Genomic DNA, 13,838 nt, shown 5'->3' on the forward strand with positions numbered 1-13,838 from the left:
GTCATCAGTCCATGGACTGGTATGATGAAGCCCTCCATGCCATCCTACCCTGTGCTAATCTTTTCATTCCCACATAACTACTTCACCCTGCATCTGCTCTAATCTGCTTGTCATATTCAAAACTTGGTCTACCTCTGCCGTTCTTACCACTTACACTTCCCTAACAATCTGACTGAACAACCTGGGTGTCTTAAGATGTACACTATTATTCTCTCTCTTCTTCTCGTCAAATTTAGCCAAATCGATCTCCTCTCATCAATTCTTTTCAGTATCTCTTCTTATGTGATTTGATGAATCCATCTCACCTTCACCATTCTTCTGTAACACCATATTTCACCGAGCTCGATAGCTGCAGTCGCTTAAGTGCGGCCAGTATCCAGTATTCGGGAGATAGTAGGTTCGAACCCCACTGTCGGCAGCCCTGAAGATGGTTTTCCGTGGTTTCCCATTTTCACACCAGGAAAATGCTGGGGCTGTACCTTAATTAAGGCCACGGCCGCTTCCTTCTCAGTCCTAGGCCTTTCTTATTCCATTGTCCCCCTGTGGGTGGGAGCAGTAGAATAACACCCACGCTATCCCATGCCTCTCGTAAAAGGTGACTAAGAGGAACCCCAGGGGCTCTGAACTTTCGAGCGTGGGTAGGCGGCCACGGGGCCCTTAGCCGAGTCCTGGAATTGCTTCCACTTACTTGTGCCAGGCTCCTCACTTTCATCTATCCTATCCGACCTCCCTTGGTCAACTCTTGTTTTTTTCCGACCCCGACGCTATTAGGTTTGCGAGGGCTAGGGAATCTTTCATTTTTACGCCCATCGTGACCCTTGTCTTTCTTTGTCCGATAACTTCATTTTTCGAAGTGTCGGTTCCCTTCCATTTTTCCCTCTGATTAGTGTTATATAGAGGATGGTTGCCTAGTTGTACTTCCTCTTAAAACAATAATCACCACCACCACCTATCCCATTGTCGCCATAAGACCTATACATGTTGGTGCGACGTAAAGCAAGAAAAAAACAAACACCACATTTCAAAAGCTTCTATTCTCTTCCTTTCTGAACTAGTTATCGTCTATGTTTCACTTCCATACAATGCCACGCTCGAGACGAAAGTCTTCTAAAATATATTTCTAGTTCCTGTATCAATATTCGAAGTGAGGAAATTTCTATTTTTAAGAATGACCTTCCTTGCTTGCCCTAGTCTGTATTTTATGTCCTCCTTACTTCTGCCATCCTTAGTTATTTTTCGATCCAAGTAACAACATTCAGCTATTTCCTTAAGACTTCATTTCCTAATCTAATATTACCTGTTTTCTGTGGTTTCCCATTTTCACACCAGGAAAATGCCGGAGCTGTACCTTAATTAAGGCCACGACCGCTTCCTTCCAATTCCTAGGCCTATCCTATCCTATAACACCTATCTGTGTCGGTGCGACGTAAAGCAAATAGCAAAATATATATTACCTGCATCACCTGACATCGTTCGACTGCACTCCATTACTTTTGTTTTGGACTTACTTATTTTCATCTTGTACTCCAACCCCAAGACTGTGTCCAGGTCATTCAGCAATTTCTGCAGATCCTCTGTAGACTCAGATAAAATAAAAATGTTTTGTTTGTCCAACCCTTGTCCCGTTTCTCTACCGGGTCGGGTATGAGGTGAGGTGAGATGAATCTGTCTGATGAGGTTGACGTCAGTAAGAGCATCCGGACATAAAAACCCGCCACGACAGAGTAAATGTAGAATGTAGTAGCTACTTAGAAATGAAACGATTAGCACAGGATAGGGTGGCATGGAGAGCTGCATCAAAGTATATGGATTGATAACCCAAACAACATCAACAACAACAGGATGCGGAATGAGACCTTGTCAAATCATATCAATTCCGTCTTTGCTCTATCTGCTCTTAAGAGTCAAGGAGTTCCGCCGTCTTGCTCTACATTTTCTTTGTTTGAGTTTCCTTTATAGTAGTGATAGGATAATCGAACACTTTATAATTCGAATAACCTCCATCTGGTTATTTAGATAATAAAATAATCTAATGAGTTTCAAATATCTTTCAGTAGTATCGCATAGAATATTCGGATGCGCCATGAATCAGTTTTTCAGTTTAAGTGTGTCGGATGGATAATCGATTGAAATAAGCGAATAGATGAACTCTTACACTGAAAGTAAATGAGTGAATTAACTGTCTTAATAACATCACTTTTAATTCGATGATTTCGAAAGCATCCACTATTCAATTACCTCATTCATTCGAATGCAGTTCTGAATGAACAATCGAAAAAATAATCGAATGGAAAAATTCACTATTCGATTGCTTCACTGATTCGAATGAGTATTCGAAAAACAATCTAATAAAATGAAATAATGGAATAATCGACTTTGAAATCGATTGCCCCATAACTACTTTATAGTATATAGCCTAGTTTTTAAGTTAAGTATGTAATTCTCCCCTAACATCATTGAAATATATCAACCCGTTTTTAATTTAAAAGTTACCTAGAGTTTTGTACCATCGCACTCAATGTTAAATGTGTACGAAGTAACTTTATTTACCAGTTCAGTTGGTAGAACCTCACCGGTCGATTCACTTCCTCGCTGCACTTTACAGTTGGTTACCTAACAGTCCAAGCTTCCGCCAGTCTTTACATTCAATATTCGCGGTGTATCCTGCTTCACGTACAGGAAGTACTGTGCTTCCGAATGGATGGTTCTAAGTATCTTTATCGGTTTAGTTTCTCCAGTACTTTGGAATTCCACAAGATATGTCTATTGAACAGATTGCGATCTTCACTTGTGCAAACTTCAACGATGTGTGATCTCTAATTAAATTGAAAATATTCATACATTAATGTAGAGGAAATCAGGAGAAAGTGACCGCTTCTCAAAGGAATAATGATATAAAAATGAACTGCAAGTTCATGGCAGTTCTCATTATCCCTGGTTGAAGCCAAGAAACCCGTTGCCGTCGTTGCAACGAGAATAAAAGGTTGTGTCCCATTTGCGATCAGTCTCATTACTGTGGAAAAGAAGAATGTGAAGAAAGACCAGTTCGTGTCCCATTTGCGACGACTGTAGCAGCCTATCAGGGTTTTCCAACGTCCCTGCAGCAGCGAGACTGCTAATTAGGGCGTAGTCCGCACAACCTCTCTCTTGAAGGTTTCTTGAGATAATATTACTCTACAGTATAGTTTTTAACATACTGTAATTATTCCAGCTGTAGGCATCCATCGTTGATGTGGCTTTTGTTGTTGTTATCTGCGTGCTTACTTACGATATGCAGGTCATTGAGACGAATAAAGGCAAGCCTTGTGCTTTATATAATGGATACTCTTACAGAAATTTACAGAGAAGTCAGGGATTTTTGGTGACATGGGTTTTTCATCGCTGGCTTTACATTGCACCGACAGAGATAGGTTTTATGGTGACAGTGGGATAGGAAAGGGCTAGGAGTGGGAAGGAAGCGGTCGTGGCCTTAATTAACGCACAGCCCCAGAATTTTTTTGCTTGTTGTGAAAATAGGAAACCACGGAAAACCATCTAATCCGAGCGTACAGACAAAAATTATAATTTTACTTATATAGGTGAAAGTAGGCTGAGTGGCCGCTATGGAGTCAAGCTCTGCATTCGGGAAACCTGGACGTTCGAACGCCACCTTCGGCTGTTCTCAGACTAGATTTCTGTGGTTTAATGTTTTCACTTCCAGGTAAATGCCGGTACAATTCCTATTCATAGGTCAGAGCTGAGTCCTATCTCCTCTTACCCAATTTCATTCACCATAACACATTTCATCTTCATTAGCTCCTCAACTGAGGTTGGTGCTAGGAAGGGCATCCGGCCGTAGAAATTAATCTCATCTCATTCCGACCCGGTATCAAGAAACGAGACTAAGGGGTAGATACACATAAAGATAGATGAAAATAGGCTAATTGTATTTTGAGCAGCTGTTTACTTAACGTGTCAGTATGTTGTTTGAACAGTTTGAGCATTATTTAAGCACTAGCCTCTGTGGTATAGTGGTTAGCGTGATTAGCTGTCACCCCCGGAGGTCCGGGTTCGATTCCCGGCTCTGGCACGAAAATTTGAAAAGTGGTACGAGGGCTGGAACGGGGTCCACTCAGCCTCGGGAGGTCAACTGAGTAGAGGTGGGTTCGATTCCCACCTCAGCCATCCTGGAAGTGGTTTTCCGTGGTTTCCCACTTCTCCTGCAGGCGAATGCCGGGATGGTACCTAACTTAAGGCCACGGTCGCTTCCTTCCCTCTTCCATGTCTATCCCTTCCAATCTTCCCATCCCTCCACAAGGCCCCTGTTCAGCACAGCAGGTGAGGCCGCCTGGGCGAGGTACTGGTCATTCTCCCCAGTTGTATCCCCGGCCAAGAGTCTGAAGCTCCAGGACACTGCCCTTGAGGCGGTAGAGGTGGGATCCCTCGCTGAGTCCGAGGGAAAAGCCGAACCTGGAGGGTAAACAGATGATGATGATGATTTAAGCACTAATTTAATACTGTCCCCTATTGTATAAGACAGTGTAGGTTAACTGTTAAGTTTGAGATGAGCTACAATCGCTTCAAGAAGGGTAGCACTATCGAAGAAGCAAAGTGTTGCAGCAAAAACCTTTGTTTTGAAACTGGAAAGTGTAAAATTCAACGGTTTGAATACGCCCACCTTTTGTTGTACTTCTTAAAAACTCACTGTCATTTGAGCCCTGTTTATTCTCTGTCAGTCCCGATATTAACGCATCAGTCTCAAAAGGTAAATATAAATAATTTAATGAGTGTCAACATACGATTCGTAAGAATCCTAGTATGTAGTTTCGCCAGTTACTTGAGGGATGTCTTCCTGTACCAGTCCTTCAGTAGGGAATTCCCTCACAGCAACCTGACTGTTTGTATGTCACTGATAAGAGTATGAAATAACGTATGGCTTTTAGTGCCGGGAGTGTCCGAGGACAAGTTCGGCTCGCCAGGTGCAGGTCTTTTTTGATTTGACACCCGTAGGCGACCTGCGCGTCGTGATGAGGATGAAATGATGATGAAGACGACACATACACCCAGCCCCCTTGCCAGCGAAATTAACCAATTAAGGTAACAATTCCCGACCCTGCCGGGAATCGAACCCGGGACCCCTGTGGCCAAAGGCCAGCACGCTAACCACTTAGCCATGGAGCCGGACACTGATAAGAGTGATCGCAAATGAGACTGATCGCAAATGGGAAGACACCTTCCCCACAATCATGATAATGAAAAATGAAGAAATGAACATAACGATGGCAAGGATGGTAACAACTTCATGTAAAAATAAATACTAACTTAATTACTAAGGATGTAAAGGTGAGGGTGTGTAAGTCTCCGGTAATAATAATTTAATTTCGTGTGGCTATTTCTAGCCGAGTGCAGCCCTTGTAAGGCAGACCCTCCGATGAGGGTGGGCGGCATCTGCCATTTGTAGGTCACTGCGTGTTATTGTGGTGGAGGATAGTATTATGTGTGGTGTGTGAGTTGCAGGGATGTTGGGGACAGCACGAACACCCAGCCCCCGGGCCATTGGAATTAACCATTTAAGGTTAAAATCCCCGACCCGGCCGGGAATCGAACCCGGGACCCTCTGAACGGAAGGCCAGTACGCTGACTATTCAGCCAACGAGTCGGACTAGTCTCTGGTAAGACCCACAGTTACCGAGCTCGATAGCTGCAGTCGCTTCAGTGTGGCCAGTATCCAGTATTCGGGAGGCAGTAGGTTCGAACCCCACTGTCGGCAGCCCTGAAAATGTTTTTCCGTGGTTTCCCATTTTCACACCAAGCAAATGTTGGGGCTGTACCTTAATTAAGGCCACGGCTACTCCCTTCCCACTCCTAGGCCTTTTCCGTCCCATCGTCGCCATAAGACCTATCTGTGTCGGTGCGACGTAAAGCAACTAGCAAAAAAAAAAAAAAGACCCACATTTAAAGACCCCTCACCAGGATTACTTGATACGAGAACTGGGAAAGATTGATAGGAAAGCAGCATGATTTGTTCTGGGTGATTTCTGACAAAAGAGTAGCGTTACGAAAATTTTGTAAACTTTGGGCTGGGAAGACTTGTGAGAAAGGAAACGAGCTGCCATACCATGTTGAATACACCGGTTCTCGTCCGATCAACGCAGTTAAGCAACATTGGGCGTGGTCAGTACTTGGATGGGTGACCGCTTGGGAACACCACGTGCCGTTGGCTCAATTCCTTTTTGGTAGCAAAGGATCTTATAGGTCGACGCTAAATAGGAACTAATATTTTGATGGCGGGGGTCGATGTTAGTAGACGAATTTGCTTGAGCGGAGTTTATAAAAATGGGAAAGATCACAATATGAAGATAAAGTTGGAATTCAAGAGGACAAATTGGAACCAATATTTATTTACTAGAGGACCCGTGCGAGAAATCTCACATATTCATAAAGTATGTGGTATAGTAGCCTCTTGTGAACGAAAGAATACACATATCAGTACAATATTACCCAGGCTTACTTGCCACTTAACGTAATCTTTGATTCTTTTAACATTTATGGTATCCACTTGAACGGAAGCAAATGTAAGTGCATTATTATACTGACGAATGTTCTGGAAGTAACTTTTTGGTTTTACTATCATTCTTTTCTTAACTGATAATTACAACATATTATAATGACATAAAACAGGTGACCAAGAGGCCAAAATGTGAAGTAGACAGCAATGATGGCGGGTATTTTCCTCCAGCAACATTATTTGCAAATCGCACACTTCGTACAATTTTTTAAACTCATTTTAAAATAAATTATTGATATTTATGAAATGAGAGTGAAATTGATCACTGCTAATGTCTATTCTCTTTTCTTAGAATGTTCATTTGTCACGATCGATTACTTGTGAGCGCCGCCAAAGGGATTTATGATACTACTGAGTATAGGAGTAAGGGAAGGGAATAATGTATAAAGGGAAATGTTCAATAAATTTCCAGTTCTTTGAAAATAGGTTAGGTAAACAACTGATAGGGAATCTGCCACTGGGTGACAGCCCTTAATGCAGATCATTAGTTGATTGATTTTATTCATATTTTAATGATACGCATACCACAGACAACAAATCCCCAATTACAGTATACTTTACAAACCAGAAACACAGCAGTACTTATACTAATTAACTCTGTTAATGATGATAATGATGAGATATTGGGGGTAATGAGACATGAAGAAAAGAACATAATGATGGCAAGGAAGGGAACAACTTCATGTAATAATCATCACAACTAACTTAATTACTAGTCACTTGATCATATTTTAAACTAGTGTTCGAGCCTAAATCGTGAGCCTGAGATGATGAAGAAAATCAATCACTATAGTCAATCAATCAGTCATTACTGATCTGCATTTAGGGCAGTCGCCCAGGTGTCAGATTACCTATCTGTTGTTTTCCTAGCCTTTTCTTAAATGATTGTAAAGAAATTGGAAATTTATTGAACGTCTCCCTTGGTAAGTTATTCCAATCCCTAACTCCCCTTTCCATAAACAAATATTTGCCCCAATTTGTCCTCTTGAATTCCAACTTTATTTTCATATTGTGATCTTTCCTACTTTTAAAGACACCACCCAAACTTATTCATCTACTGATGTCCTCCCACGCCATCTCTCCACTGATAGCTCGGAACATATCACTTAGTCGAGCAGCTCGTCTCCTTTCTCCCAAGTCTTCCCAGCCGAAACTTTGTAACATTTTTGTAACGCTACGCTTTTGTCGGAAATCGTCCAGAACAAATCGAGCTGCTTTCCTTTGGATCTTCTCGAGTTCCTGAATCAAGTAATCCTGATGAGGGTCCCATACACTGGAACCATATTCTAGTTGGGATCACACCAGAGACAAATATGCTCTCTCCTTTATATCCTTACTACAACCCCTAAATACCCTCATAACCATGTGCAGAGATCTGTACCCTTTATTTACAATCATATTTATGTGATTACCCCAATTAAGATCTTTTCTTATATTAACACCTAGGTATTTACAATGATCCTCAAAGGGAACTTCCACCCCATCAACGCAGTAATTAAAACTGAGAGGACTTTTCCTATTTGTGAAATTCACAACCTGACTTTTATCCCCGTTTATCATCATACCATTGTCTACTGTCCATCTCACAACATTATCGAGATCATTTTGCAGTTGCTCACAATCTTGAAACTTATTTATTACTCTGTACAGAATAACATCATCTGCGAAAAGCCTTATCTCTGATTCCACTTCTTTACACATAACATTGATATATATAAGAAAACATAAAGGTCCAATAATACTACCTTGAGGAATTCCCCTCTTAATTATTACAGGGACAGATAAAGCTTCACCTACTCTAATTCTCTGAGTTCTGTTTTCTAGAAACGGAGCCACCCATTCAATCACTCTTTTGTCAAGTCCAATTGCACTCATTTTTGCCAGTAGTCTCCCATGATCTACCCTATCAAATGCCTTAGACAAGTCAATCGCGATGCAGTCCAATTGACCTCGTGAATCCAGGATATGTTGCTGGAATCCTACAAGTAGTTTGCTTGTTGCAGCAGAAATCTAGCTCCATATTGTTCACGGCCATTCTGTTGTACTTATTGCATGTTTCGTGAAGTGGTGAGCTATTGTGACTGGCTGTTTTCACATTTTCACAGTAGAACGCAAAAGGAATTTCACTGGGGGCTGGGTAGAATTCCACATAATTCCAAACACAAAGATTCTTATTTATATCACAAATCAATCAAATGAACCTCCCTACAACTGCAGGTTAACAGAGACAAAGAGTTCCAAAAAATTTATCGAGGCCGTAATGCATTCCAGAAGGGGCACCTGCCCACATTGCCGATGCCCATGCTCTGTCGTATAATATTCCGTGCTGTGTTTCTGTCTCTAAATGTTACTGTAATACAACTGTGCATATTGCCTAGTTTGAGTGAGTAAATGCCGTTATTTATTTATTTATTTATTTATTTATTTATTTATTTATTTATTTATTTATTTATTTATTTATTTATTTATTTATTTATTTATGTATTTATTTATTTATTTAATTTCATCCATTTACCCTCCAGGGTTAGTTTTTCCTCGGACACAGCGAGGGATCCCACCTCTACTGCCTCAAGGGCAGTGTTCTGGAGCGTGAGACATTTAGTCGGGGATGCCACTCGGGAGGAAGATCGGTGCCTCGCCTAGACAGCCTCACGTGCGATGTGGACCTTGTGGGGGATGGGAAGATTGGAAGAAATAGGCAAGGAAAAGGGAAGGAAGCGGCCGTGGCCTTAAGTTAGGTACCATTCCGGCATTTGCCTGGAGTAGAAGTGGGAAACCATGAAAAACCACTTCGAGGATGGCTGAAGTGGGAATTGAACCCCCCTCTACCCATTTGACATCCGGAGGCTGAGTGGACTCCGTTCCAGTCCTCGTACCACTTTTCAAATTTCGTGGCAGAACTGGGAATCAAACCTGGGCTTTCGGGGGTGCCTTTTCCCATGAATGTTGTCCCCGTTCGAAAATTGACTGCCAGTTAAGTGTAGCATGTTTGAACAGAAGCGATTTCAAACCATACCCTCCTTAGATTCTTCTGGAGGCTCACGTATATTCTAATATTCTTGAAGGAGTTGTTAAAATCTTGCAAATATCACTAGCTGCAAGCATGTCTACAACATGAGGAAGTGCTTGTACAATAAATGCGTCCATACCCCTTGAAGAGAAGGAACACCGCAAAATGTCAACCTTCAATCCTGGACGTATTAGAACTATAAAGGATAATAACTACAGCCAGGAGATCAGTCCAGGCGACTGGCCGTGCAGTTGGGGGCGCGCGGCTGTGAGCTTGCATCCGGGGGATAGTGGGTTCGAATCCCACTGTCGGCAGCCCTGAAGATGGTTTACCGTGGTTTCCCATTTCCACACCAGGCAAATGCTGGGGCTGTACCTTAATTAAGGCCACGGCCGCTTCCTTCCCACTCCCAGCCCTTTCCTGCCCATCGTCGTCATAAGAGCTATCTGTGTCGATGCGACGTAAAGCCAGTAGCAAAAAAAAAAAAAAAAAAAAAAAAAAAGAGAGAGAATGTAGGTTAAAGAATGGATTTCCCAAAGTGAACAATTTTAATTCTCGACGTATTAAGTACATAATCAGAGCTAAAATGAATAAGAACTACATCCAAGATCTCAGAACTCTAACGTAAATAGTCATCGAAAATTATTCCAAGGTTCTTTACGGATTCCTTCAATGTTATCGGTGTTTCATTGATCTTGATAATAGGTGTATTGATGCTTTCTAATTTGGCATGCGCTTTGTTAGATCCTATTATGATAGCTTGAGATTTTAATGGGTTTACCTTCAGGCAGTTGCTACTGGTCCATTCGTTAATGTTTGACAGGTCTTCGTTTAATTTCCTGGTTTCTTCTTGAGTGTCATTCGGCTTAGTATGAATATACAATTGAATATCGTAGAAGAAAAAAAGCACAAGTTGTGACAATACCCCACCCTGAGCTACATTTATCTCAGTGTTTCGCCATCTAGACATATCATATAATGTTACACACTGTTGACATCCGTTCAGAGAGAAACGTACCCAACATAATACACTAACGGAAAATTTAATAATTTCTGGTATGGCTAATAATATGTCTGTCTACTTAGTCGAATGCCTTTATAAGATCGAGAAGAATCAGAAGAGTCATCTGTCCATTCATCATCATCATCATCATCATCATCATTTATCATTAATATTTCCCCCTCATCCAGCTCCTGTCGGGCCGAGGTATTTATGGCACTTATCCACCTTCCTTTTCCTTCCACCATTCCTCTTCCACGATCTTGTCCTAGTCTAAATTTCGTCTTCTCGTACCGCTCTTCGCAGATTCAATTCACCTTGTTCTATGTATTACTGTTGGTCTCTTGCCCTCGTACTTCGATTCCAGCATCTGTCTTGGAATTCTATTCTCCTGCATCCTCTTTACATGTCCAAATCACCTCAGTTCATTCTTTTCAATTCTCTCATTTAGCTTTCCTATCCCAACTTCCTTCCTAACATCTTCATTTCTCACTCTGTCTTTCCTTGTCTTTCCTACCATGCTCGGGGGAGCCTGTTAACCCCTAGAGGGCACGTCTCCATGTGGCGGATAGGGGGACCCTACAATTCAGTAGGGCTGGTTGAAATACCCAATAAAACCCGCGGACCAACAGGCAGCCCAGTTGCTGGGGGCTTTAAAATACTGGGCGCCTAAAATAGGCTTTTAAAAGAGAAAATAGGCACTTAAAATATGTTTTTAAAATGTGTGGATAGGCAGGAAATAGACTTTAAAATATTACAATATACACTTAAAGTGTAACGTTATACTCTTTTACTTTAACAAACGTGGTATCCCTATTCTTAACCGAAATACCTGCAAAATTAGGACAGAATAAAGAAGACATATATCAAAAACAATATAAAAAAGTCATGTGTCAAAAAACTTATGGATTATATGATATATCATTATCAGTACTGATCTAAAACCTTAATACTAAAATCACTGTACACAATTACAGCACTGTAGGCATCCAATAACGGCGTAAACGCGAATGGAGTATGTGTTTAGTATTTGTGAGGAACATTCCTACAGTACTTTCATTCGTAGTTTGCTTTACAGTACATAACAATAATCTTCTCCAAATTTTCCACAGTAAGGCGGTATCTTTTGTCTGTTAAAATCATTTTGAAATCAGAAAAAGAGCGCTCCACACTCACAGATGTTACAGGGGCATAGGGAAATTTACCTACATTTTTCAATTCAATTTCACTTTGTAAGTCTACCTTTTCCCCATCCATTACCTGATGTACCCGTTTCAGCACTGAATAACCTGGGTTCTTCTGCAGTACAATAGACCACTTGTCTCTTATTTTATCCCCTACCTTGCCCCTAGCACTTTGTCTGTTATTTTCAGCTTCCTCATTTAGAGAAAATTTCTGTTTGAGACTGTTTCCCTTTTCCTCCATTTTTGTAATGATGACTGGAAGAAATGAAAAATTTGTCTGAATATACGCAATGTCTCTCTGAACACTGGAACAATCATTTAACAGCTCTTCGACAGACGACACACATGCAGAGTTGTCCGTTAAAGGCAATTTGCCTATCACAGTCATGTTTTCCTCAAGATGTTCTGCATAATACAGGGCAGCTTCCATCCAGGAACCCCAACGGGTGATGATTGGCTGCGGTGGAAGGGGAATAGAGGGGAGTTTCTCTCGAAAGATGGCTATTCTTGATGGAGCCTTACAGAACACTTTCTTCATTGTTGAAATAAGAGTATTTACTGCAGGAAACTCGGCCCTAACTGTTTCTGCGAGTCTATGTAAGGCATGGGACATGCAAGTAACATGAATTAAAGAAGGATAGAAAGTTTTCAGGAGAGGTGCAGTGGCAATCATGTAGGAAGCAGCATCGGAGACAAGGAGAAGGACTTTAGAATCATCAACACTCCCAGGATACAATAATTGCAACCCCTTGTTGATGAAGTATGCAATGCTTTGACTATTGACTTTCTCAAGCTGTTTAGAGCAAAGGAGGTGAGCGGTAGATGCCTGATTGGGTTCCAGTTTTCCTACTATAAGGTTAGCAATGTACGTGCCCACAGAGTCGGTGGTTTCGTCCACACATAACGATATGCAAGACTCCTGAATATCCTCCCTGATTGACAAAATGACCCCATTGTAACAAATATCTAAGTAGCTTTCTTTAATGTAGATGCTGATGGGATGTGCTGCTTGGTGTATTTCTGTAAAAAATCTCAGAAAACAGGATTATGCACAGCATTCCAGAGGATATTTGCTGCAAATAGGGCTCTACACATATCAGCATAGAAACCATTATGGGTTGTAGAAGATATAGTTTGTGTGAGCAGAGTGTCTAATGTTACTTTTCATGGCTGCTTTCGCTTTGTGACTGGCAGTATCTGCATGCTGCTGAAGGTGGCATTTTTTCTCATGTGAAATCTAAAACACGATAAAGTGATGCCAATCAGAAACTAAGATGATGAATGGAAAAGGTGAGCATTTGAATAAAATGTGTAATTTTGAACTATTTAAATTAAGCCATTATTACTCTAAAGTTCATTAAGAACAAGAACACTACAGTCCCCGAAGGGCCTTGGCTTTCAATAACGGTTGCTGCCCAGCTCATGGCTTGCAGATATTGGGTGGCGTGTGGTCAGCACGATACATCCCTCAGCCGTATTGCCTTGCCTCCGTGACCCCTGCTCACTGTAGCTTCTCAGTTGTCCTCACGATGCTGGGTCAACACCGTTCCAGACCTCATAGATTTCTAAATTACTGCTGATACTAGAAATCGAACCCAGGTCGCCTGGACTAGGTCTCTACAATTAATTAGAGGAGCCAATATCACAACCTTAGTTTTAGATTAATATGAAATTTAAGATATATGCACATACTTGTTTATTGCAGTATTGGCAGAAAATAATGTTGCCATCAAAAGTCATCCCTGGAAATTGTACAAGCCATTGTTGTATAAGAGCACTCTTAGATGATTTCGTTTTAGGCAAGATGAACTATATTCACTTAAACAGATTTTCTTTCACTGGCGACTTGATACAGTATGTCCCTTCTTACTACCTGCTCCTTGTTCTTCCTAGATAATCCTCCCCCTCACCCCGTCACTCGACACAGTACGCCCTTTACTACCTGCTCGTTGTTGTTCTGAGCTAATCCTCCCCCTCAACCCGTCACTCGACACAGTACGCCCTTTACTACCTGCTCCTTGTTCTTCCTAGATAATCCTCCCCCTCACCCCGTCACTCGACACAGTACGTCCTTTACTACCTGCTCGTTGTTCTTCT

At 41.5% G+C, this 13,838-nt stretch overlaps 2 protein-coding genes and 1 pseudogene across 2 annotated transcripts in view; 2 read left to right on the plus strand and 1 right to left on the minus strand.

Annotated features, from left to right (window-relative positions):
* The window catches only part of LOC136882144 (uncharacterized), a 504,614-nt gene that overhangs the window by 304,386 nt on the left and 186,390 nt on the right, over positions 1-13,838 (minus strand). The gene's annotated exons all lie outside the window — the stretch shown is intronic.
* Positions 1-13,838, plus strand: part of hdly (hadley) — a 111,433-nt gene that overhangs the window by 50,881 nt on the left and 46,714 nt on the right. The window lies entirely within an intron of this gene.
* Positions 6,084-6,202, plus strand: LOC136882473 (5S ribosomal RNA; annotated as a pseudogene).

Source organism: Anabrus simplex, chromosome 10, assembly GCF_040414725.1.
Source record: "Anabrus simplex isolate iqAnaSimp1 chromosome 10, ASM4041472v1, whole genome shotgun sequence".
Lineage (NCBI taxonomy): Eukaryota > Metazoa > Arthropoda > Insecta > Orthoptera > Tettigoniidae > Anabrus > Anabrus simplex.